This window comes from Phyllobates terribilis, unplaced genomic scaffold (assembly GCF_046119375.1).
Source record: "Phyllobates terribilis strain yellow unplaced genomic scaffold, ASM4611937v1 Scaffold_2__4_contigs__length_985480577, whole genome shotgun sequence".
Lineage (NCBI taxonomy): Eukaryota > Metazoa > Chordata > Amphibia > Anura > Dendrobatidae > Phyllobates > Phyllobates terribilis.
The window spans coordinates 824,510,606-824,536,939 of NW_027362762.1; the positions used below are offsets into that span (position 1 = coordinate 824,510,606).

At 46.3% G+C, this 26,334-nt stretch overlaps 1 long non-coding RNA gene across 1 annotated transcript; it reads left to right on the forward strand.

Annotated features, from left to right (window-relative positions):
* Window positions 1–7,166: 7,166 nt before the first annotated feature.
* LOC141231533 (uncharacterized) lies at window positions 7,167–26,133 on the forward strand. Its single transcript, XR_012297866.1, has 2 exons — window positions 7,167–8,048; window positions 25,342–26,133. It is a non-coding gene; the product is annotated as an uncharacterized lncRNA (long non-coding RNA).
* The last annotated feature ends 201 nt before the right edge of the window (window positions 26,134–26,334 follow it).

The following is a 26,334-nucleotide window of genomic DNA, read 5'->3' on the forward strand; positions in this document are numbered from 1 at the left end:
GACCGTGGCTGCTCAAATATTTGGGCATTGCTGTACTCGTTCTCCTCTTGACTCGCTTGAAGCTGGCCAGGCGAGTGGCCTGAATCTACAAATGGAAAAGTGAACAGCTCTTCTTAGTGTCCAAGTGTGGAATCAGTTGTCTCCGGGCACTCGGCATGGTGGGAGGAAGGAGGATCTGGGTGAGAAATATGCGGTCCAGACTCACGGCTACTGAGACTTGACTGTGTGGAAGACAGGGTGGTAGTGGTGGTGGAAAAGTGACTGGAAGCATTATTTGCTATTCAACCAACAACCTTTTGACATTGCTCTGGGTTCAATAGTGGTGTGCTCCTGTCCCCTGGCAATTGGGACAGGAAGGCCGGGCGACAAGATGTGGGTGTTTGTTGCGGCACAATTTCAGCTTGCCCTCAGCCTCTGCATGCACCATCACCATCATGTCCACTTCCCCGTCCCTTGCTGCACACCTTGCCCATTTTAAATGGAGGTCAATATTTTCCACGTTCACTAGAAATGGCTGATTTTGGAACACTGTTATATATGTAATACGTCTGACAGAGAACCACGGTTTTAAATAGCAGGCCTGTAATTTACTAATACTATTCTTCACAGAGACTTAATGTGAATAGCTTGACCGACATACTGCAACATAATGAAAATGTAAGCCAATATTTTCCACATTCAGTTCAAATTTCTGGATTTTTATCGCTGTAATATGGAAAAGATCTGGCTGTATTCTGCAATCCTAACAAGTAGTGTTGAGCGAGTATGTTCTATTAACCCTTTCGACGAGTATGCTCGGGCCGAGCTCCGAGTATTTATAGCTGCTCGGTGATATGGTTGAATCGCTCCCGTCTGCATGATTTGCAATTGTTTGACAGTTTTATTACATGTGAGGAATGTCTATTTCTTACACATCCCTCACATGTAATAAAACTGTCAAACAGTTGCAAATCATGCACACGGGAGCGATTCAACCATATCACCGAGCAGCTATAAATACTCGGAGCTCGGCCCGAGCATACTCGGACAGAACATACTCGCTCAACACTAACAAGCAAATGGAGCAGAAAAAAATGTGCACTCTGGATTGCTTTTTAAGCAAATGATCAGGATTAAGATTAAAAAAAATTGCCCTGGCCCTTGGTACATGGGGCTATGTCTACAAATATGTCAGAAGAGCAGCAGCAGCAGACAGAACGTTCAATGGACCCTCTTGTGCTGTATCATGCACTGCAGTCTGCCACATACACTGCCTGCCTGCCTAACTCCTGCTGTCACCTTTACCACTGAAAATATGCACCTGGATTAGTTCTCAGAAGGACTGTTAGTTCAGATGGATACATATACAGTAGAGACCAAAAGTTTGGACACCTTCTCATTTAAAGATTTTTCTGTATTTTCATGACTTTGAAAATTGTACATTCACACTGAAGGCATCAAAACTATGAATTAACACATGTGGAATTATATACTTAACAAAAAAGCGTGAAACAACTGAAAATATCTTATATTCTAGGTTCTTCAAAGTAGCCACCTTTTGCTTTGATGACTGCTTTGCACACTCTTGGCATTCTCTTTGTCCCAATCCCCCTTGTCTTTTTCTTATGCTTGTTTGCATTCATGGGGACATTGGCACAAATACATAATTTATATTTAGTGTGGTGCTAGGTCTGCCCCTTACTTCGTATCTGCTGCAGCCCCAATGTCTCCTATGTGATGTATCTGCTGCAGCCCCAATTTCTTCTATCTGATGTATCTAGAGCAGTCTCGGTGTCCCCTATGTGATGTATATAGAGCAGTCTTGGTGTCCCCTATGTGATGTACATTCTGCAGCCCCAATGTCTCCTATCTGATGTACTGTATATAGCGCAGTCTCGGTGTCCCCTATGTGATGCATCTTCTGCAGCCCCAATATCTCCTATGTGATGTATCTGCTGCAGCCCAAATGTCTCCTATGTGATGTATCTGCTGCAGCCCAAATGTCTCCTATGTGATGTATCTGCTGCAGTCCCAATGTCTCCTATCTGATGTATCTAGAGCAGTCTCGGTGTCCCCTATGTGATGTATACCCAACGTTTCAGCATTTCATAGTAAGACTTACCTGGCAGCAATAACAAGGCCGGGCCCAGTCTCTGTATCAGGCCGCCTGTGGTCTCATGTCAGGATATATTTAAAGAAGTTGTCCACTACTTTATCCCCCCCCCTTCCCCCAATTTATCTCCCCGGGGCCCCTAAAACTTCTTGTAAATACCTTCTGTAGCTGATAATGTCTGTGAGCGGCGCTATCGGTGACCACTCACAGGCATCACGTGAACCTGCGCTGACATCACGACAAGTGAGGTGTGACTCAGCGCTGGGGTCCCCACGGTGGCTGCTGGGTTGTGGGCGGGGTTACCCCCCGCGTCACACCCAGCATCCACAGCGCGCTTTCCCAATGAATGGGGAGAGGCAGAGCGCGCGGTGGATGCCGGGTGTGACGCGCGGGGTAACCCCACCCACAACCCAGCAGCCACCTGGAACCAGGAAGATCGAGACCCCCGGCTGCTGCCAGCGCTTGTCGTGACTAGAGATGAGCGGTGTTCGACTAGAACTGTTCGCCAATCTCAAATTCGAGCTGTTTTGGGCGGTGTTCGAGTTGTTCGACGAACCCGAACGATTTGCAAAAAATTCGGCTGTTCGAGGTTATGTTCGATAACTGTTCGTGCACCAAAAGCGTGTCCTGCATGTCTGGTGCTATTTAGAGCACCAATCATGCAGGGATTGTCTGCCACTCACTGTAATGCCACAGCCATGGTGGTTGTGGCATTACAGTGATTGCCCAAATCGATGGGAACAGTGCCAACAGTGAAACATGAAAAGCCGGCAATTCAGCAGCGGCATACACCGGTACCCGACAATTTAGAACCGAAAGAATAGAGCTTCACACATAGATTAGATAGATATAAACATGTCAGCCACATATATACGAAGTACAGTGAAAGTGCTGCTTACTGTACTTGTCATTTAGCGTAAAGGATTTATCAAAAAAAATAATAGTGTTTTCATGCACCGTCTCTTTAAAAAAGCCGGCCGGCAATTCAGCAGCGGTACCCGACAATTTAGAATAGAAGGAATAGAGAATCACACATAGATTAGATAGATAGAAACATCTCAGTCACATATATATGAAGTACAGTGACAGTGTTGCTTACTGTACTTGTCATTTAGTGTAAAGGATTTATTAAAAAAAATAATAGTGTTTTCATGCACCGTCTCTTTAAGAAAGCCGGCCGGCAATTCAGCATCTGTACCCGACAATTTATAACAGACAGAATAGAGCTTCACACATAGATTAGATAGATAGAAACATGTCAGTCACATATATATGAAGTACAGTGATAGTGTTGGTTACTGTACTTGTCATTTAGCATTAAAATAAAGGATTTATTATTAAAAAAATTGGCGTGGGGTTCCCCTTAATTTTAGGCTCTAGCGGAGGTTAAGCAGACAGCTGGGGCAGATGTTTGAAGCCTGGGAAGGGGGTAATACCCACGGAGCTTCCCAGGCTACTAATATCAGCCCCCAGCTGATGAGAATTTTCCCACGCTGTCAGTGACGTGCATGAGGTGCGCCGAGTTCATTGGACATGAACTCGTCTCATCTTTATGCCGTCACAGCCAGACACTGCAGAGCGCAAGCATGCCTGCGCTTCTCAGTGTCTGCGGCATGACAGGCTGGATGGCAGCGTTCTGCTGCGGTCCAGCCTGTCATCTCGATGTAGCAGAGCTGAAGCTGTCGTGGGAACCATGGAAAGGTAAGGATGATGTTGCTTTATTATTTTTCTTTTATTGCAGGAGATCGTTGGCTTCAGCTGGAATGGACGTGATGGTAAGTATGGTTTAATTTAGAACAATAAAGGATTGTGTCTTTATTTCAATTAAAGGACTTTATTCTGGGTGTTTGTGTTTTCTTTTAACTTTGACTATGGGGTTAGTAATGGGGGTGTCTTATAGACGCCTCTCCATTACTAACCTGGGCTTGATGTCAGCTGGCATTATAAGCTGACATCAACCCCAGCCCTATTACCCCACTGCCACCGCTACAGGGCAGCGTGGAAGAGCGAGGCTAAGTGCCAGAATTGGCGCATCCTATGAATGCGCCATTTCTGGGGCGGCTGACGGCTGGTGTTTCTAGCCTGGGAGGGGGCCAATATTCATGGCTCCCTTCCTGGGCTATTAATATCAGCCCCCAGCTGTCTGCCTAGCCTTTGCTAGCTATTAAATTAGGGGGGACCCCACGTCATTTTTTGGGGGGGGTCCCCCATTTTAATAGCTAGTAAATGCTATGTATTCAGCTGGGGGCTCATATTAGTAGCCTGGGAAGCTCCGTGGGTATTACCCCCTTCCCAGGCTTCAAACATCTGCCCCAGCTGTCTGCTTAACCTCCGCTAGAGACTAAAATTAAGGGGAACCCCACGCCAATTTTTTTTAATAATAAATCCTTTATTTTAATACTAAATGACAAGTACAGTAACCAACACTATCACTGTACTTCATATATATGTGACTGACATGTTTCTATCTATCTAATCTATGTGTGAAGCTCTATTCTGTCTGTTATAAATTGTCGGGTACAGATGCTGAATTGCCGGCGGCTTTTTTAAAGAGACGGTGCATGAAAACACTATTATATTTTTTAATAAATCCTTTACACTAAATGACAAGTACAGTAAGCAACACTGTCACTGTACTTCATATATATGTGACTGACATGTTTCTATCTATCTAATCTATGTGTGAGGCTCTATTCCTTCTTGTCTAAATTGTCGGGTACCGGTGTATGCCGCTGCTGAATTGCCGGCCGGCTTTTTTAAAGAAAGTGTCTCCTGAGCAGTTTGTCAGCTTTTGGTCACCTTTGAAGGTGTTTTCTATGTGTTTCTATGTGTTTTTGTTTGCCTGCCATTGGTTTTAACGGTGTTCGACGGTGTTCTAAGGTGTTCGACGAACAGTTCCTCGAACATCCCGGTGTTCGACGAACCGAACCGAACCCGAACACTACGGGGGTGGCTTAACACTAGTCGTGACGTCAGCGGATGTCAGAGCCGGCTGCAGCCGGGGGTCATGTGATGCCTGTGAGCGGCCACTGATAGCACTGCTCACAGGCAGTATCTGCAACATAAGCTAACTACAAGAAGTCTTAAGGGAACCGGGGGATACATTGGGGGGGGGGGGGGGGGTAATATAAGGTACTGGACAACCCCTTTAAGCGATTGTATAAACAGCAGGTAAAAGACCACGGTGGGTCAAACCTGCTGTAGTTTTCAGGCGCGGAGAGTGGACACGGCCTGCCGCGGCTCAGCTGTTGCCATGGAGATGGGGAAGGGTGATGCCCAGTTGGAAACTTAGTTATAGGTTTCATGGAGGAATAATAGGACCAGCACAAGAAATGGAAAAAGATGCTCCAGAATTGTGTTTTATTACGGGTGTGGGGGGAACAGTCACTACCAGCAAGCGTCGCTGGGGTGCGCTGTTCACATAACCATCCGGCTGCAGATCAATTCATCCCGATAATCCGGCCCTGGCCACTTGTTTTGTGCCCGGATCCTCTCCCAGCTGCCATCTCCCCATTGCTGACGGCTCACTGGGGTTAGTAACGTCCATTGATTGCAGACCCCCATTCGCTCAGTACACGGGTGGTCCTGCACCCTAGGGGCCACTTCCGTGACGTCACGTGCCGCAGGGGGACCACTTGGTGACGTCACGAGCCGCCTGCCCCAATGCTTCCCTACCGCAGACGAGCCGGCAGTCAGCCCCGCGTCCCTCCCCGCCCCGCCCTGGATGACGACTGCAGGGTGCGCTGTCCCTGTCACAGCCAGAGCTAAAACTGCCAACTCACGGGAGCGCAGGGCGAACTGGGACAGATCCTAGACTACATTTCCCGTCGGGCAGCGCTGCCTTTTTTCCTTTCGTCATCCATAGGCTGACGATGTAGGATCTTATACTGGCGCTGAGGGGGCGGGCACTTCCCCGAAGTTGACACGTCTCTGTACAAAATACAACGTCAATCACCGCCAAAGGAGGGCGTTACCAACAAGGGGCGGAGCGAATAGGCTGTATTATACAGTGGGCGTGGTTAACATAACCCTGGTCCTAAATAATTACTCAGAAGGGCGTGGCGCCAGCCAGCTGATTGGCTGCGGCTTGCAGGAGTCCGTTTGCGTCATCACGTTGCCAGCTGATCGGAGTTTGGAGCCGGCTTGCTGGGAGTTGCGGGGAGACAGGACAGGTCAGCGGGAGGGAGCGGTTACTGGGCGCAGGCTGGAGTTTTCTGCTACGAGAGCACAGCTGGGGATGGTGAATGCTGCACTGCCCGCAGACGGAGAGGAGCGGGCTAGGGAGGCTACGTGCCGAACCCAGGGAGGGGTGTACGGGGTCCGGAGGCTGGGGTGCGGGCTGTGCCACTCTGCTGCTGGGCACATTGCGGTGATCCCGGCTGTGCTGGGGGGCTGGAGGGGCACGGAGCTCAGGACGCGGGTTCAGTGATGGGGGGATTTAGGGTGTGGTGAGCGCAGACTTTACAATAATTGGTGACTGATGGGGTAAGTGAGAGGATCGCTCAGGGATGAGTGTGAGTGGAGGTGCCGCAGTGTCAGGGTGGGGTGCAGGCAGGACTTGTTGTTGGGGGTGGGGCGCAGGATCGGGTAACCGTGTTGGGTGACAGGAGAACTTGGGGCTCTGGCTGGTGACCACCCCACTGTGCAGCTGATGGTCTGGAGGGGGTTGTCCTTGTACACATTGTGCAGGGTGGGATGGTCAGTGACAGGTTAACATTGGACTACTTGAAGGTTTTATGATTGGATGTAGATGGCGATGGGTGGAGGACGAGCGGGAGGTCCTGAAGGGCAAGGACGTGATGGGTGCAGTATGGGCTGAGTGAAGGTGGAGTAGATGACGGATGGGGTACTGCCCGGGGTGTCTGAGGTGCAGCCCTGGATGGATGGGGTACAGCCTGGGGTAACTGGAGGGACGGGGTACTATAGCCCTGGATGGATGGGGTACAGCCTGGGGTGACTGGAGGAACGGGGTACTATAGCCCTGGATGGATGGGGTACAGCCTGGGGTAACTGGAGGGACGGGGTACTATAGCCCTGGATGGATGGGGTACAGCCTGGGGTGACTGGAGGGACGGGGTACTATAGCCCTGGATGGATGGGGTACAGCCTGGGGTGACTGGAGGGACGGGGTACTATAGCCCTGGATGGATGGGGTACAGCCTGGGGTGACTGGAGGGACGGGGTACTATAGCCCTGGATGGATGGGGTACAGCCTGGGGTGACTGGAGGGACGGGGTACTATAGCCCTGGATGGATGGGGTACAGCCTGGGGTGACTGGAGGGACGGGGTACTATAGCCCTGGATGGATGGGGTACAGCCTGGGGTGACTGGAGGGACGGGGTACTATAGCCCTGGATGGATGGGGTACAGCCTGGGGTGACTGGAGGGACGGGGTACTATAGCCCTGGATGGATGGGGTACAGCCTGGGGTGACTGGAGGAACGGGGTACTATAGCCCTGGATGGATGGGGTACAGCCTGGGGTGACTGGAGGGACGGGGTACTATAGCCCTGAATGGATGGGGTACAGCCTGGGGTGACTGGGTACTATAGCCCTGGATGGATGGGGTACAGCCTGGGGTGACTGGAGGGACGGGGTACAGCCTGGGGTGACTGGGTACTATAACCCTGGATGGATGGGGTACAGCCTGGGGTGACTGGAGGGATGGGGTACAGCCTGGGGTGACTGGGTACTATAACCCTGGATGGATGGGGTACAGCCTGGGGTGACTGGAGGGGCGGGGTACTGCCCGGGGGGATGGGGCTGACTGATCAGGGTCATTGGGTGGTTACCCATCCAGGGTGTCTCCAGGCCTTGGCCACTGAGGATGGTGGGTGTGACAGTCGCTGTGGGTGCGGTGAGATCCTGCAGGTGGCTGTAGTGATCTGGGGAGGCTGGTGGTGACGACACCCCAAGAAGAGGAGCTCAGCTGGGGAAGGATGACATCTGCTCCCGGTAAGGCTGACAGCTCTGCTTCTTCATGTTCCTTTGGTGCCTCCATTCCCTGTGATCTGTCCAGGCCTTTTCTTTCCTCCATCTTCTGCTCTCTTCACTCGACCTGCAGATGTCACCCCCTTTTTCCTTACTTTCCAGTCCTCTTCTCATCCTCTTGCTTCTCTCCATACTTTCCTTCCATATGCTGCCTCCCTCCCTCCACATAGATCCTGTTTGCTTCCCCTGCGTTCAGAAGCTCTGATTCACGCTTATGCAACCTGCTGTTACACATGTCACCACTGGGGGCGGTAGGCAGTCAGTCACTACTCTGCAGGTCATGCCCTGCAGAGAGAAGGGGAGCACTAACTTTTTGCTTTCCCATGTTCTTGTAGTTTGGAGGATGTCAATGAGTGATCATCAGAGGCCTAATGAGTAAGACTAGTAATCGGGCAGAACATGAATGATTCTCTATATGACTCCTATTTGTTCAGGACCTGCTTTAATGACGCCAGTCCTTGATTTATTGGTCTGTAAACAGTCCTGGGGTTGGTCACGGCCCTATATTTAGTCTTCTGCTCTTAGATTGGGTGTAACGTGATTTGATGTGTATGTGTCGGCTGCATTATTTATTTTTTTGTAATATTAATTTCCCCTAGTCATATCACATAGAATACGCCAGTATGGCCGCCATTACAGTTTATGGGGGGTCTTATTGTCTCTTTACTCTGTAATTTGCATATCTTCATTTAACATGTACGGCCAGTTTAAAAGACTAACTACTAATTAGGATTAAGATATGTCTGTGTCCGCTGGGAAATCTTTATGTATAAATGTCATTTTCTGCCCTTTTTTTTTGGCCAACCCTGTCACATTTGGGTGCAGCTTATCAAAAACGGTTGTTGTCACCACAGCGCAGTGAAGTTGTTCTTCTATGATGGATTGGCTTGAATACTTTTCTAAATCCCAGCATTTGTATTCCTAAAATACAATGAGACAACTTCCTTTTGAAACAGTGCCCCTCTGGTACACAGGTTGTTTCTGGTATTACAGGTTGCCTCAGTCACTTGAATGAAGCTGAAAAGCAAAAGCAAACACGACTTGTGGAAGAAAGCAACCATTTTTTTTCTAAACCTTATACAACCCCATGTACTAGCAGTGGTAGTCGCATGACTGCAAATTAAATCTGGAAATGGACCTTTCAGCAAAAAAAGAAAAAAAAAAAAATATATATATCTGTTTAGCTCCCGCTGCCCATGCGCCTGCAGATTGCTGAATTGTGGCATTGTGCACACTGTCAGGATTCTCCTGGACTTTCAGCGAGGGCATGCAGTCATGTGACTGCCAGTATGAGATTTGCTCAACTTTGGTCACCTGCGGACTACATTCTCATCTCATAGCGCCATGTTCACATCTGCGAATCACATACTTGAGGTCACATGACCGCAGGGGAATCTTGACAGTGTGAACATTGCACACTGTCACCATTCAGCAATCTGCAGTCACGTAGTGACTAAAGGAGATTTAATCCCCCTCATAGATAGAAATGCAATGAGCGCCTCAATCCCACGTCCGTTCCATGTAAATGTTGCGTCTTTTTCACAGACACTAACCTGTTCTAGTTCATGGGTCTATTCGTATGTCTGTGGTTTTTGGGATTTTTTTTTTCATTGCAGATCTGGACTCTGTGAGCCAAAACGTATCCATTCACTGACTGGGTTTGCAAAAAAAGCGCAGCACACAGATGCCATCCATGTTGCACCTCAGTGCGGTTTGTTTTTGACCGACTAATGGTAGACACTGGGGAACCTCCCGCAGTTTTTCAGGATTTTTTTTTTTAAGCCCATATGAGCAAAATTGGTGGTAAAAACAGACACACGGGCCAAAGATGGAAACTGGTCCATAAGAGGGAAAAATACTGTTAATATGGCCAAAGAACAAATCTGAAATGTTATACCTGTTGCTTACAGTGGAGGAAGCCATTTTGTGGATTTGCCTGATCCTAGTGAATAAACCAGAAATGCACATAATGCAGAATCCCGGACCCTGTAAGACACGGAAGCTTCACTTTATAATTACAATTAGTTATATAATCGAAAAAATGTAAAACAATCTTGCATTTATAATTTTATTTAATTTTTTTTCAAATTTCCAGCAAAAAAAATTCTGAGAACCATCTTCACACTGGCTTCCTGTTGCTGGATCTTGCTCTAATATAGCCACTTGGGGCAGCCAGGCTCAATATGATAGTAATGGGGGAAAAAATAGGATAATGTTTTGTTCATACTCCGTATATACAGTGCCTTGTGAAAGTATTTGGTCCCCTTGAACTTTTCTACCTTTTGTCACATTTCTGGCTTCAAACATAAAGATATAAAATTCTAAATTTTTGGGGAAGAATCAACAACAAGTGGGACACAATCGTGAAGTGGAACGAAATTTATTGGATATTTTAAACTTTAACAAATTAAAAACTGAAATGTGGGCAGTGCAATATTATTCGGCCCCCTTGAGTTAATACTTTGTAGCGCCACGTTTTGATGCGATTACAGCAGCAAGTCGCTTGGGGTATGTCTCTATCAGTTTTGCACATCGAGAGGCTGAAATTCTTGCCCATTCTTCCTTGCAAAACAGCTCGAGCTCATTGAGGTTAGATGGAGGGCGTTTGTGAACAGCAGTTTTCCGCTCTTTCCACAAATTCTCGATTGGATTCAGGTCTGGACTTTGACTTGGCCATTCTAACACCTGGATACGTTTATTTTTGAACCATTCCATTGTAGATTTTGCTTTATGATTGGGATCATTGTCTTGTTGGAAGATAAATCTCCGTCCCAGTCTCAGGTCTTTTGCAGACTCAAACAGGTTTTCTTCCAGAATAGTCCTGTATTTGGCTCTGTCCATCTTCCCATCAATTTTAACCATCTTTCCTGTCCCTGCTGAAGAAAAGCAGGCCCAAACCATGATGCTGCCACCACCATGTTTGACAGTGGGGATGGTGTTTTGAGGGTGAGCTGTGTTGCTTTTACGCCAAACATATCGTTTTGCATTGTGTCCAAAAAGTTATTTGGGTTCATCTGACTAGAGCACCTTATTCCACATGTTTGGTGTCTCTCTCAGGTGGCTTGTGGCTAACTTCAAACAAGACTTTTTATGGATATCTTTGAGAAATGGCTTTCTTCTTGCCACTCTTCCATAAAGGCCAGATTTGTGCAGTGTACGACTGATTGTTGTCCTATGGACAGACTCTCCCACCTCAGCTGTAGATCTCTGCAGTTCATCCAGAGTGATCATGGGCCTTTTGGCTGCATCTCTGATCAGTCTTCTCCTTGTTCGAGATGAAACTTTAGAGGGACGGCCGGGTCTTGGTAGATTTGCAGTGGTCTGATACTCCTTCCATTTCAATATGATCGCTTGCACAGTGCTCCTTGAGATGTTTAAAACTTGGGAAATCTTTTTGTATCCAAATCCGGCTTTAAACTTCGCCACAACAGTATCTCGGACCTGCCTGGTGTGTTCCTTGGTCTTCATGATGCTCTCTGCTCTTGAAACAGAACCCTGAGACTATCACAGAGCAGGTGCATTTATACGACTTGATTACACACAGGTGGATTCTATATATCATTACCAGTCATTTAGGACAACATTGGATCATTCAGAGATCCGCACTGAACTTCTGCACTGAAAGTAAAGGGGCCGAATAATATTGCACGCCCCACTTTTCAGTTTTTAATTTGTTAAAAAAAAGTTTAAAACATCATTCCACTTCACGATTGTGTCCCACTTGTTGTTGATTCTTCCCAAAAAAATTAGAATTTTATATCTTTGTTTGAAGCCAGAAATGTGGCAAAATGTAGAAAAGTTCAAGGGCGCCAAATACTTTCACAATGCACTGTATTTGCCCCATAAAGGGTAAAATATATGTTCATTTTGCTTTTTATGCAAACATACTGACAGCACAGGGATCAAATACAGTGAGTACAGAAACATATTTTCATGGCTCATTTATCTGGTAATTAGCAGGGTCATCAGTAGTAATGTGTCCCTACATTCATTACTTTGGGATGGGGGGTGTTTGACTACAAATCTGAGTCTTTTGTATAGAACACCCCCCCCCCCCACACACACTTCCATCCCGGCAGGGACCCAAAGCTGTTCTCCACTGCCCATATACCTTCTCTATAAGGCCACGTTCACACATTCAGTATTTGGTCAGTATTTTACCTCAGTATTTGTAAGCCAAAACCAGGAGTGGGTGAAAAATACAGAAGTGGTGATTTGTTTCTATTATACTTTTCCTCTGATTGTTTCACTCCTGGTTTTGGCTTACACATACTGAGGTAAAAACTCACCAAATACTGAACGTGTGAACGTGGCCTAAGATTCTTCTTGACTGGAACAGACATTGTATACAGAGCACGTTTCTCATATGGACTTGTAAGGCCTTTAGCTGTCACTAAATACTGCTCCATATACAATGTCTGCTCCAGTCAAGAAGATTAGGCCGCGTTGAGTATTTTAGTGAGTTTTTTTACCTCAGCATTTGGAAGCCAAAACCAGGAGTGGAACAATCAGAGGAAGTGTGTTATAGAAACACGTGTTTTTTTAATATATACATAAAATAAATACATTTAATCGGAAGAAAAATGCTGTGGAAATTAGAAGTAAAACTTCAAAATCACATGAAATTGAAGGTCCGTGCTATAGTAACTTTCATTAGATCATGTTAAGCTAATCTACAAGCCACAATTTGTGGATTATTTTTGCCAGTCACATTCTGCAGAACAGAACGTCCTGTCACATAAAATGCATCAACAAGCTGCTGTTGGTGGATCTGCAATTACGTGTACTTGGAAAGTGTATTTGGTGCACTGCTGTGAACTGGCTCTTTCTCATCTGCCGACTCCTGTTATATAGGAATATATACACATTAGTATTTTTCTTATAATGTATTTATTTTATTCTATAACAGAGGAGCAAAAAGATTTGTACTCCCCAATGCCATTGTCCATTTTGCTACTCTGTGGCCGCCAGACCAGGGCAATGCAGACTTCCCTGGCTGGCACTTGTATGCTGGCATACAGTGTGCCGCATGCGATTACAAGGCCCCTGCTACGTTGTGAGGCTGTGTCCTGCCGTGATATCATGGGGGGCTTGGTAATATGTAGCATCATTCAGGTGTCAGCTGAGGAGGTTCTCGCTGCCCTTGACCGGATGTTCGGAGTGCCAAAATGGACACCTGGCCAGTCTCATGCACATTTTTTTGCCTGCCTGCTACATGACAAAAATGTAAGTTTATCTGTATTTTTTTCTTAAAGGATGATCTGTCACTTCCTGCAAAAAATTGTTACCTTGCAAAAATCTGAGCTCCCAATTCTACCTCTCTTTTCCGTTTTATGCTGTGTCACTCCATTGCAGAGATACTCACTTTTTTTTTTTGAAGCGCACTATGTGAAATCTCAGCTTGCAGTCCAACTGGTCATTTCTTCTCTGGAGGATGGGGCTTTCACTGCTCCTTCCCAGATTCTGCCAATCGCAGCTCCGCAGCATCAGAGACTGCTGGATCAGCTGCTCAACTGTGATTGGCAGGGTCTTAAGGGGAGGGGTTAAAGTACACACCCCCAGAGAAGACACGGAAGAGATGTCCAATTGGTCTGCAAGCAGAGATTTGACATACTGCGCTTCAGAAGCAACAAATGTGAATATCTCTGCAATTGAGCGACGTAGTGCAAAACATAATAGCGTCAGAAACGGGGGAGCTCGGGGTCTTTGTACAAGGTATTTCTTTTCTTTTTGCAAATGACAGGTCATGTTCAAATTTAGCATTAACGTAAAATCTGAAGATCATATCATTTGGAGTTTAGGCTGCAATAATTCAGGAATACTCTTGAAAAGGTGACGTTCGATGAGATGAGAGGTCCGTTGAAAAAGGAATATATATATTTTTTTAAACTTCTTTATGGCGGTAGCAAATATACACAATTGGGTCCTCAAGTTTGGTCGTCCCAAATAATTTGCTGTTTTGGTTGTCCGGAAATACTTTCCCAACTGATCTTCCAATGGCCACGGAGAGATGCTAGCCCACACTGGGTGGTACAGTTTCCAAGGTAACCATTTGATGCCCCACTAATTTTCTTAAATGGATTCTGGTCTAATGTGAGGTGTAGATGATTCTCACTGGCCAGCAACTGTACCACCCAGCGTGCGCCAACATCTATCCCTGTCAGCCTGGGCCAGTATACTTGGACATGCTACCTTTTTAGAGAATATATTAGGTAATGGAGCAATTAGCAGTTCTTTAAGGTTGATTGGACTTTCCTGCATTATATGTTGCAGTAGACTATTATATAACCGCATTTAGGCTGGTTTCCATTTATAGTCTAGGCCAGTGTTTCCCAAACTCCAGTCCTCACGGACCCCACAGGTCATGTTTTCAGGATTTCCATAGTATTGCACAGGTGATGGAAGTATCATCACGGCATCAGGAATTCTCTCACCTGTGCAATACTATGGAAATCCTGAAAACATGACCTGTGGGGTCTGTGAGGACTGGAGTTTGGGAAACACTGGTCTAGGCAATGCAAGCTTCTGTGAAATCAAACTGTCCACCTAGGAAGCAACACTGATTGACAATCAATTTCACATGCTGTTGTGCAAATGGAATAGACAATAGATGGAAGTTATTGGCAAGACACACTTAATAAAGGAGTGGTTCTGCAGGTGAGGACCACAGACCACATCTCAGTACCAATGCTGTCTGGCTGATGTTTTGGTCACTTTTGAATGTTGGTTGTGCTTTCACACTCGTGGTAGCATGAGACAGACTCTAAAACCCACAGAAGTTGCTCAGGTAGTGCGGCACATCAATGCAAGCTGTGGCTAGAAGGTTTGCTGTGTCAGTCAGCATAGTGTCCAGATGCTGGAGGTGCTACCAGGAGACAGGCCAGTACACCAGGAGACGTGGAGGGGGCCGTAGGAGGGCAACAATCCAGCAGCAGGACCGCTACCTCCGTCTTTGTGCAAGGAGGAACAGGAGGAGCACTGCCAGAGCCCTGCAAAATTACCTCCAGCAGGCCACAAATGTGCATGTGTCTGCACAAATGGTTATAAACCGACTCCATGAGGGTGGTATGAGGGCCCGATGTCCACAGATGGGGGTTGTGCTCAGCCCAAGTCCATGCAAGACGCTTGGCATTTTCCACAGAACACCAGGATTGGCAAAGTCGCCACTGGCACTCTGTGCTCTTCACAGATGAAAGCAGGTTCACACTGAGCACATGTGACAGACGTGACAGAGTCTGGAGACACTGTGGAGAGCGATCTGCTGCCTGCAACATTCTTCAGCATGACCGGTTTGGCAGTGGGTCAGTAATGGTGTGGGGTGGCATTTCTTTGGAGGGCCGCACAGCCCTCCATGTGCTCGGCAGAGGTAGCCTGACTGCCATTAGGTACCGAGATGAGATCCTCAGACCCCTTGTGAGACCATATGCAGGTGCAGTTGGCCCTGGGTTCCTCCTCATGTGGCTGGCGTGTCAGCAGTTCCTGCAAAATGAAGGCATTGAAGCTATGCACTGGCCTAACCGTTTCCCAGACCTGAATCCGATTGAGCACATCTGGGACATCATGTCTCGCTCCATCCACCAACGTCACGTTGCACCACAGACTGTCCAGGAGTTGGCGGATGCCGATTAGCTGTTATCGTTGTCTGCCGTCCGGAAGCACTTACTTGCCGAGCTGCTCCATCTACTTGTAGTGGCTGCCGCAGGGTACTACACATCCACCTCTTATTGATTTGAATAGGAGGCAGATGTGCAGTAACAAGCCCCGGCCACTACCAGTAGACGGAGCAGCTTGGCAAGTACTTCTGGACGACACCGGAATGTCCGATCGGACTCCGATCGATCGGACATTGCTGACCTATCCTAAGGATATGTCCTCAATGTAAAAATAATCTCTTTAAGTATTAAAAATTGTATAGGTGATAGCCCAGGTTAGTCTGTAGTATAACATTCTCTGCAGATCTGCTGTCCTGTCAGATGTGACGTGCCCAAGGGATGGGGGCGACTTGGCGCCCGGGCCTAGTTAACGGTGCTGGGGGATGCCGCGGTGGCCGGCTCCCGGGCCCGTACCCTGGGGCCAGTCTTAAAAAGAAGGGGGGAAAGTTTATTTGGGGAATGTTTGTGATGCCACCTGCGGTTTCTGGTGAGGACCACCAGCGCTGCAGCAGTCCTCTGAGGCCGGTGTTCCGGCAGCTAAGATGGTGGAGCTGGGCCTCAGGGCAGCGTAGGTAGAGGGAATGCAGGGATGCAGGACAGAAGTGACCCAGCCGGGTCAGAGTAAGAACAGGGACAGACACGATAGTCACTTCAGTACCTTTTACTGGTGGTATTCAAGGCACATTCCGGAGCACTGTAGGGTCAGGGGTGCACATCAGGACTCTCCCCAGTGAGCGGGTGTAGGTGTGACGCCTCTTACTCGAAAAAGCCCTTTTCTTTACTCTGGGAGATGGGGGACTCGGAGTCGGGTCCTGTGATGGAGAGATGGGGTGCAGCCGTGGCCCGGACCCGACCCGTGCTCAGGGCCGTCACATTAAAAGGAGATGGTGTGGGCTTATCCGGGTTGAGTGGCTGATTTACGACTACGCCACCTGTGGCACCTGGTGAAGGCCACCAGCGCCGCTGCAGTCTGCTGAGGCATGGTGTTATGGCGGCCAAAGTTATTACTACTCCCCACAGGCGGAGCAGGGCCTCATGGCAGAGGGACAGGATGGAGGGGGGTAGTAGTAGTGGAAGACGGGAGCCGCGGTGTAGCGCAGAATAAAGAGTCCGGAGGCCATAGGGGTGAACTTCCAAGGCTTTACTCACTTTAATGATGGCAGAAGGAAGGCGACTCCCTGCTCCCCGTGGAATCCTGTGGTCACCAGGGATGGGGGTCCGACAACCTCCGAGTAAGTCCAGCATTCAGTCGGGACCCTACACAAGAGTGTTCCTGAACTACAGACCGAATCCTTTCCTGTCCGTGTGTGTGCGAAATAGGCCGGGTCTCCCTCTGAGCTCCTCTCAGAACAAGGGCACGGGTGGCAGCTCCGCTCCGTCCGATACCCGGTGGGATCCTCAGGGCCTACCGGGCTTTCCCGACCAGGACGTGGAGTAGCAAGGTTGGGTATCGGGGGCCGGAACCCCTCTTGCAGCCGGACTCCCTCTGAATATATCAGCATGGTGAGGACAGGTGGCGTACACCGCTCCGTCTGCATCCTGCCTGGGATCCATTTGCTGTGGAGCCACACTCCTAAGCTCCAGGCCTTCTTGGTCCTGGTCCTTGACCGGGTCGAGACATTCCTTGTCTACAACCTCCCCCTCGTCCCAAGGCCAGGGTACGAGGGCTGTGTCTCCACCCGATGCGGGCCCACACAGGATCCGCGTTGGGGTGGGAGATAACAGCACCCTCAGCAATCGACAGCATAAAGACAGTCAAAGAGCTAGGTTAATGACGATCAAAAGACCAAGACCAAAGATGGCTTTTTATTAAATGTGAATTTTACAGTGTAACTAACTTGTAAGTCCTCCACCCTCACCCACTAACTGGTTCCCCAGTATCCCTGTAACCAGGGGAGCAGCACCTAGTGCATACTAGCCCCCTCTGGTGGAGAAATGTGGTGTTGGATGCAAAGGTTGGGTCACGACTATCACACTGTTCTTACCTCAGAGGAGGAACACTACACTCCATTAAAGAAGTGCACCATCCCTGTGGCGGTCGAACCCTCAGGGGCGCCACATTGGGCCTCCTGTTTCTTGCCTTTTCCTGGTAAGTTTATGACCTGCCTGGAGCTAGGCCTAACTTTGTCTCTGTCTTGCATCGGCTGACCTGGTGGTAGGGCCTTCTGTTGGAGTTCACACTCCCTGGAATTTTGGGCCTCGGTGACTCCTGACCCTGGTATATCAGTCAGCTTTTGGTGTTCCTGAGACATGTAGTTTGCCAGGGATTCCGGTCTGCTGGTCCTAGAGATCCTTGCAGACATGGACCCGGTATATGGTCTTGGGGTGAGCTGGCTAAGCTCCTCTGCCCCCCCTATGTAGCTCACTACTCCACTTGCCTTCGGCCGCACTCGAGGCCCTCACTAGGTTTCACATTGGCAGTAGGCCTCGCTACTCTTCACCGCTCTTACGGCACGCCTTAGGCTCACTAACCTGAGCTCTCTGAGTCTGGACTGTGCTCCACTGCAGGATGGCTTCTGCAGGAGCTCCTCTCAACAGGCTTCCTTCTACAGACTGGATTCTCACAGACTGGAACTAGCTCTGTCCCCTGAGGATACGGTTCTCCAGACTGCACGACTTCAGACTGACTGCTTAACTCCACCCTCCAGTATATATATCCCTATCCGGGCTCCCTCTGGTGGTCTGAGGTGGAAGGTGGAGGTGTGTGAATGCTGTGAGGGCCTTTTGTGGAGGAATCCGTCCATGCACCCCTCTAGGATCTGTGGCACCAATGCGCAGCAGGGCGCCACAGATGCTAAAGGAAGCTATTTAGACAATCACAAATGATTAGTGCTAGTGGCTCCAAAGGTGAAGCTTTATTTTAATGCTGGGCCTTTTTACGACTTCTCCTGCGACATGGTGAACTACTAATATATAATGAGATTTCACAGCAAATTCATTCAAAGCGCAAAAGTTTGGACAGTACACTAAATACTTTTGCTTTGTGTGACCTTTAATGTGATTTTCTGATATTGATTTAAAAAAAAAAAAATTCATTCACTTATCGGGAAAAAAAATAAAAATCTAATTTCGTTTGGGCAGTAACTACACCCATGTGGTCACAGTGGAGCTCTCGCCTATGGCATATGTTGTTATCCTGCACTTATGTTGATTCTCTAGAGTCACATCACAATGGATGGATGGGTCTTTCTTCATTCAGAAGAGTTAATAGAACATGTTTATTGCTGTACCTGATGCAAATTATTAGTATCTTTCTTATGCATAGGAAAAAGATGGTGTTGGGGCATCAAAGTTAAAGTGACCTCCAAATCAGACTCCCTTTCCTGAGGCTCATTCTCCTTAGTACATGTGGAACTTGCCTTCTTTTCTTCTTCAGTTTTCTAATCTGTACTCCATATTCATTCTGCTCTTACTGTAATGGAAAGATCTTCATGCGCTGACTTTCAGGTGACCTGTCATACACTTGTGTTTAAAGGCCGTAGCCAATCAGAGGAGGCAGAGCTGTAGGGGAGGGAGGGAGCAGCCGTCTGGACCAATGATGAGATTACGAGGTGTCTCAGACTACCTCAGACACCCATGTAGCTAAAATGTAGTCACTGATTACAGCTGTGCTTTAATAAAAGAGGAGCTAAAATTGACCACAGAGCCAGCTCTGAGGAAAAACAAGCATTTCCCATTGGTGCTGACTTGTGTATAATTTTTGAGGTTATATCTGGACAGTCACTTTAAAGTCTTCTGGAATTTTTAAAAGGTCACCTTGTTCTTTAAAACTGATGGCCTAATTCTTCTCATTGATATTAGAAATATGGGGATCTGACTATGGGGCCACAGCTTTGCCACTAGCAGATGTACCTAGAATTGCAACTCTGCCCATTCATTTTTAATGGATAGGAAAAGCTTGGATTTTTTTGCATGCAGATGCCATGTTGATGATAAAATCAGATACATGGATCAAAATTGAATTAAAATTGGATCCAGCACAATGATGGACAACAGTTAAAAGAAAAAATTTTCTTCTATGCAAAAAAAAAAGTTATGTCTGAATGAGACCAAGTACAATACTAGAAAACTACAATGCCTGGTCCCCACTAGGACATCAATGCTCCACCGAGCACTGTACTCTTGTTTATTCCCCCCCACCTTGTTCCTATTATCTCACCATGTGTGTGGACATTTTCTTTTCCTTATTTAAACATATCTAAAGTCTTTTGGTTTTCAACAAAAGTCCATGAAAGTCCATGAAACTAAACCACATACAAGAAAAACTGATGGAACTTGGACAACTCTGAAACGGTCACTTTTTCACTTTTTCTCATATATGGAAAATAATGACATGCGAATAAGCCCTTACGGGTCATGCAGACGTCCATGAAGCTCGGTCTGAGCTCGAAATGTCCATGGGCCTACCGATCTGAATAAGAGCCTCATAGGCCTCATGAGACTGTCGAGTTTGTGGCAGGAGACCCGCGGACAGTCTGTGCATTGCAGTCTATGCTCGGACCGAGTCTCACGGACGTCTGCATGAGCCCTTGGACTAAGCTCACACTGTTTGTGGCCAATATTGCTATGTGATGAGGTATGCATTGGACTGGATAGTGGCTACAGTTTGGATGCATTTGCCTACCATGGAGACCCATGACAAAAAATTATGCCGCATGGTATAGGTTGTGTGTCGTTGGCCATCTATATAGGAGAGTGCAGTATACTGTGATTTCCATTAAATAGACAGCATACAGCCCAGAGGCATGGCTGTCAGCCAAACTTTCATCTGACTGCTATCTAAGGTATATAGGAGATTTCAGCTGCATTGGGGCTTTTTCACAAATCCGTTTTTTTGGTAAATGTCCAATAGTTTTACAGATTGATTGCACTGGGCCCATGATCTATTTACCTTTTCACATGCCTAGTTTTTCGTTGTTTTTTTTTTTTTTTTTTTTTTTCTTGGACAATTTATTTGCCAAAAAAAGGGACATGTCCGACTTTAACGTTTGATCAGTAACGATTGCACCCAGATATGTCTGTGTGCTCACTGTGTTTTATTGTTTAATAGGTAGCAGAATCTAAGGATCTTTTTTTCCTTGATACAAGAAAAACAAATGTAACAGGGATTATAAAAACTGACAAGGACCAAAAATGGATCCAGCACGCTTAAACGCAAAATGGACCTTTTTTTTTTTTTTAAAAACCTGCCTTACTAATACAGCCACCAATGCTTAAAATGAAGCTATCATAAGAAAATAACCTATTGTTTAAAAAAAAATAAAAAAAATAATAATTTTTAGGCATTAACATTTTTTTTTCCCTATATCACAATCTGTATTAAAATGAAAAATAGAAATCTTGAAAATTTTCACTCTGGCCATTTGGGGCTTTTTTAGCTACAACTTTCTTCTTGTTTCAGGAAATAACACATGTACATAGCCACAATGGTGGGATCCCGAACCTGTCTTTTGCATTAAAAAAAATCTAATAAAGGTAATAAGGGAGGGGGGAGTAGGGCCAGCCTTATTGTGAAATGGGAGATCCTGTGTTATCAGCTGTATATAGAGTTATTACCAGTCATTGTTATCCTGCCTCTGTTAATATGGTAACTGCTGAAAACTGTTCCTGAAGGGACAGTCTTAAAAAAAAAAAAAAAAAAAAAAAAAGTGGTCAGTGTAAAAATTGCTATGTGGATTTTTGTGTTTTTTTTATAAAATCGTGATGTGAAAAAAAAAATTACAAAAAAACCCTACTTCAAACAATAGGTTATTTTCTGATGATTGCTTCAATGTAAGGTCTATTCAGAGGAGTGGACTGCAGCCATTAAAGACCACCAATTGGTTATTAGTTGATCGGAGGTCATTTAATTTCCCTGTTTGGTGACAATTCTGTGTACAGAGATTATAATCTCTGGTTTATACAGGACCTTGTGCTGCCAACAATGATTTTAATGCCGATATGAACGATCCGGTCGGCATGTTTACTTAAGCCATTCCTTAGCGAACAAGCTTTCCGATGAACGGTCCGTCACTATTATCGTCTGTTAATGGGCCCTTACAGTTTGTGGACATGCGCCATAATAATTCTATGAATATCAACAAAGTAATTTTCGTGGCTGAATTGTGGACTTGTTTCCAATTTTCAAATTCAGGCCATTTCAGACAATCTGTAGAAATACATAGACATGGCCAAGTGTACGGCTTCCACCAGGCACCTTCCTCTCCGTGGTCACTGCATGGACCAGACCTGTCTAGAATGGATATTTACCATGTATGAAAGAATAAATAATTGGGCTTTGCAGTTTCATTAGTGATGTAACAGGCGAGCGGCTGATCTGTCTAATCCTGTGACTGTGACTCACACTATGACGTTCACATAGCGAAGCTTTCCGAGTGACAAATTGGGTCAGGGGTGAAAGTAGCTATTGAAATTCCTCCGCGTGATATTACAGGCAGATCATTCTCTCTTTCCTGCCTCTGTGGTTGGGGGAAAGCATTCAGTTCATTGCATTCTGACTTCACGTCACGTTCAGAGTTCTTTAGCTCTGTGATAAATATTACCATGCAATGACGTCTACTTCTCTTTCCAATTCTCAAAATAGGGTTTAGCAAACTAAACCCTTTAAAGGAGGTAAACAAAATTCTTCCCATTACAACGGAAACTGGCCATACACATAAGATAGCTGTCGGCCGAAGATTTGTTCACCAGACCGCTATTCCATCCGACTCCCCCCAAACACATGGTTGCTCAACTTGGCAGAGTTTTCATGTGTTTCAACGGGGGTATGGGGGAAGGGAGAAAGCCGCTGTGAGACACTTGTAACTGGAAGGAAGAGGACTAGTGACTGAAAGACAAAGTCTGCCTTCCATGATCACTACTTTCAATTCCCTCCTTCCAGACACTTCAGTGTTTTCAGTTCTATAAACATTTAGTGCTCCTTTAAGACTTGGGGTGGGAGACTATGTCCCTGGAAAAGATTATGGAGAGGTGGAGCTGCTGGCGCAGAACAAAGTGCATACGACACTGAGGGGCTGGCAGCCGGGTTGGAATTTGGATCATATGTACCAGGCATTTGTGGAATGTTTGGTATCCAGCCCCTGTCCCAGCAGCGCACGTAGCTGGGAATCTGCTTCGCCTTTTTGATCAGCATTTTAACAGATGTGTCTGGTAAGAAGTGTCAGGAGAAACATTAGCAAGTGTTTTTGGTGTGATCTTGCCACAGTAAGCATATTAACTGCTTCATTTGCCTGCATCCTTAAGACTGAAGAGATCGGGTGGCATTACCCGCCCTGTCCATGGAGGAAAGCGTGTTCCTAAATGTGATCCCACAATACTTTGCCTTTCACGTTTCTTTTTTGGTGTTAATATTTAATAATATTGATTATTTTCACATGATTTCTTTGTTTGTGTAGATTGATGTTTTCAGGGTTTTTTTTTTTTTTATCGCACTAAGTTTGTTAAATGTTTAGAATGAAAAATTGTTTCTCTGGCTTCTAGACTAGGATAGGCCATCAATATTTAGTCGTGGTGGGGCCAGCCCGTAGTTTTTGCTTCTTCTTCAAACACGGTATTTTGTTGTACAGAGAAGCCAAAGGTGGCATCCCTGTGGAAGGCTATGTGCCCACGATGCAGAAATGCTCCGGATTTTTCCTGAGCGTTTCTGCATCTCCCTGGCAGAAAAAACACATGCGGATTGTACATGCTGATTGTACATGCGTTTTTCCTGCCAGGGACATGCGGAAGTGAAGCGTTTTGATCATGCGATTTCGCATGCGGGTTGTCAAGTGCTTTCCAAGCAATTTTAGCATCACTTGGAAAAGTGCTTGACAACTTGGTCACACTATATAAATCCATGCAACCGGCACGGATTTTACTGTGTATAGTGTGACCAAGTTAGTTAAAAAAAAAATAAAAATGGTTAAAAAAAACCAAAACATATACTCACCTTCCAATGGCCCCCGGTCTCCTTATCCGATGCGTCTGGTCTTCCCGGTGTCTCGGGGTTGTCTAAAAGGACCTTCCATGACGTCATTAAGTCAAGTGACAGGTCACGCGACCGCCGACGTCAGCGGTCACGTGACCCATCACATGACTAAATTATGTCATGGCAGGTCCTTTTAGACCATCGTGAGCTGCCGGGGAGCCAGGACGCATCGCTATGGAGACCGGGGGCCATCAGAAGCGAAGTATAATCTATATTTTTTATGTTAATTTTTTTTTTTTTTTTTTTTTTACAGGTACTATGGTACCCGGCTCTGGAGGAGAGTCTCCTCTTCCCTAGACCCAGGTACCATCCGCACATTGAATCGCTTAATATCCACATGTAGTCATGCGTATATTAAGCGATTCAATGCAAGTCAATGGCGGCAAAAACGCAGTGATTACGCAAAATAATTGGTAGTGCTGCGGATTTCTCCGCAATGATAATCCGCCGCGGAAATTTCCGCAGCATGTGCACAGCACATGGGGATTATCATTGGAGAACATGGCAGGCCTTCTACCATGCGGTTTTTAAGCATTTCTGCAGCGGAATTGCCGCTGTGGAAACGCTTAAACGCATAGTGGGCACACAGCCTAATAGTGTCTGACTCAGCCACATTCACATCGTGTCTTCAGGCGCTCACCATTCACAAGCCTCCCAGGCTTTTTGTTTGGCTGTGGCATTGTGTACTCCTGATGGATTATTTGGACCAGAGGCATGTTGGACTGCTAGCCCAAACTGTCCACTTTCCAATACTGCACAGAGAGGCCTCTAGATCTGGACAGCTTCTGTCCAATGCTATAGCTTGCTTTACAGCAGTGCTTACAAGCTCTATAGGAAAGGGCTTGTAAGCACTGTGCTCTTTGCTTAGAAGACAGGCCCATAATGATAGACTGCAGAAGTAGCCGGAAATCTCGGCAATCATCTAACTGAAAATTAAAAATCCTTCCGCTCTCGATTAATCACCCCCATGCAGCTGGCTTACAAATACCATTTTAATTACCAATATAGTCCATTGGAAGAAAATGTATTCAGTCTATTGTGGGTGAACATGTCCCCCCATCCCTAATGTGGAAATGTGCATTAAATGGTCGCTTAAGGTATTTGTAACGTTGCAGCACTCATTGTTCACCGGTGATGCCCTTGTGCTCAGAATGTTTTTTGATCACCAGTATTCCCTTTTTCCAGTGATTGTTTTCCAGGGCTGATGACTGGTGCACTCCTGTATTCTTCGATGGCAGATTTTTTAAAATTTTCTGGGTTGTGTAGCTTATGTATAATTGGTCATGCTTGATCACGGAATGTGAATATTTTTTTTTCTTACCCAGGATATGGAGTTATCTACATTTTGGCTTACAGCAACAGTTCTTCAGTGGCAAGCTTTATGTTCATGTTCAATGCTAAAGCTGCCAGTTGAAGAACTGTTGAAGTTGGCTATTATTCCACAGAGGTCCTCCTGAAGATTTAGGAAAAAGCTCAGTTGGAGGAAGTCACAAGCCTGGGTTAGGACGTGAAATATTGTAATATTCCTGTAGCGTCTTATGGAGGAAAAAGTCATCTTACAAACCTTTCCATAAGTCTACTTTGAATGAACGCAAGCTCACTGCCTCGGGGTAACCTTTGACTCTGATTTCTCCTTCAGGCCTCATATCCAAGCCCTTTTCCGCTTCCTGCCAACTCCAGATCAAAAATATTTCCCCGATCCGCACATTCCTGAACCACGAATCTGCAAAAACACTAGTTCATGCCCTCATCATCTCCCACCTCGACTACTGCAACCTCCTGCTCGGTGGCCTCCCTTCTACCACTCTCGCACCTCCAATCTATCCTAAACTCTGCTGCCCGACTAATCCACCTATCCTCTGGCCTCTCCTCTGTCAATCTCTTCACTGGCTTCCCATTGCCCAGAGACTCCAGTTCAAAACCCTAACCATGGCGTACAAAGCCATCCACAACCTGTCTCCCCCATTCATCTGTGACCTAGTCTCCCGGTACTTACCTGCACGCAACCTCCGATCCTCACAAGATCTCCTTCTCTACTCCCCTCTAATCTCCTCTTCCCACAATCACATACAAGATTTCTCCTGTGCATCCCCCCTACTCTGGAACGCTGTACCCCAACATATCAGACTCTCGCTACTGTGGAAACCTTCAAAAGGAACCTGAAGACCCACCTCTTCCGACAAGCCTACAATCTGCAGTAACCATCGCTCCACCATACCGCTGCACGACCAGCTCTACCCTCACCTACTGTATCCTCACCCATCCCTTGTAGATTGTGAGCCCTCACGGGCAGGGTCCTCTCCTCCTGTACCAGTCGCTGACTTGTTTTTGTTCAAATTATTGTACTTGTTTGTTATATATACCCCTTCTAAACATGTAAAGCGCCATGGAATAAATGGTGGTATAATAATAAATAATTAATAATAATAAACTGGATGAAGACTGTCTGAGGTCGTGGTGTATAGTTAAGAGATGCCAAGTGTCAAAGCATGTTGTGATTTCAAAATCAGCTAATTGCAAAGATTTTTTAATTTTTTTACATTTGCTTTATATAGTAATAGTAGAAATAGAAGCAGTCAGAGGGAGTCTTTCCTGTTAATGTATTTGCAGGGAAGAGGGTGAACCACTAGTC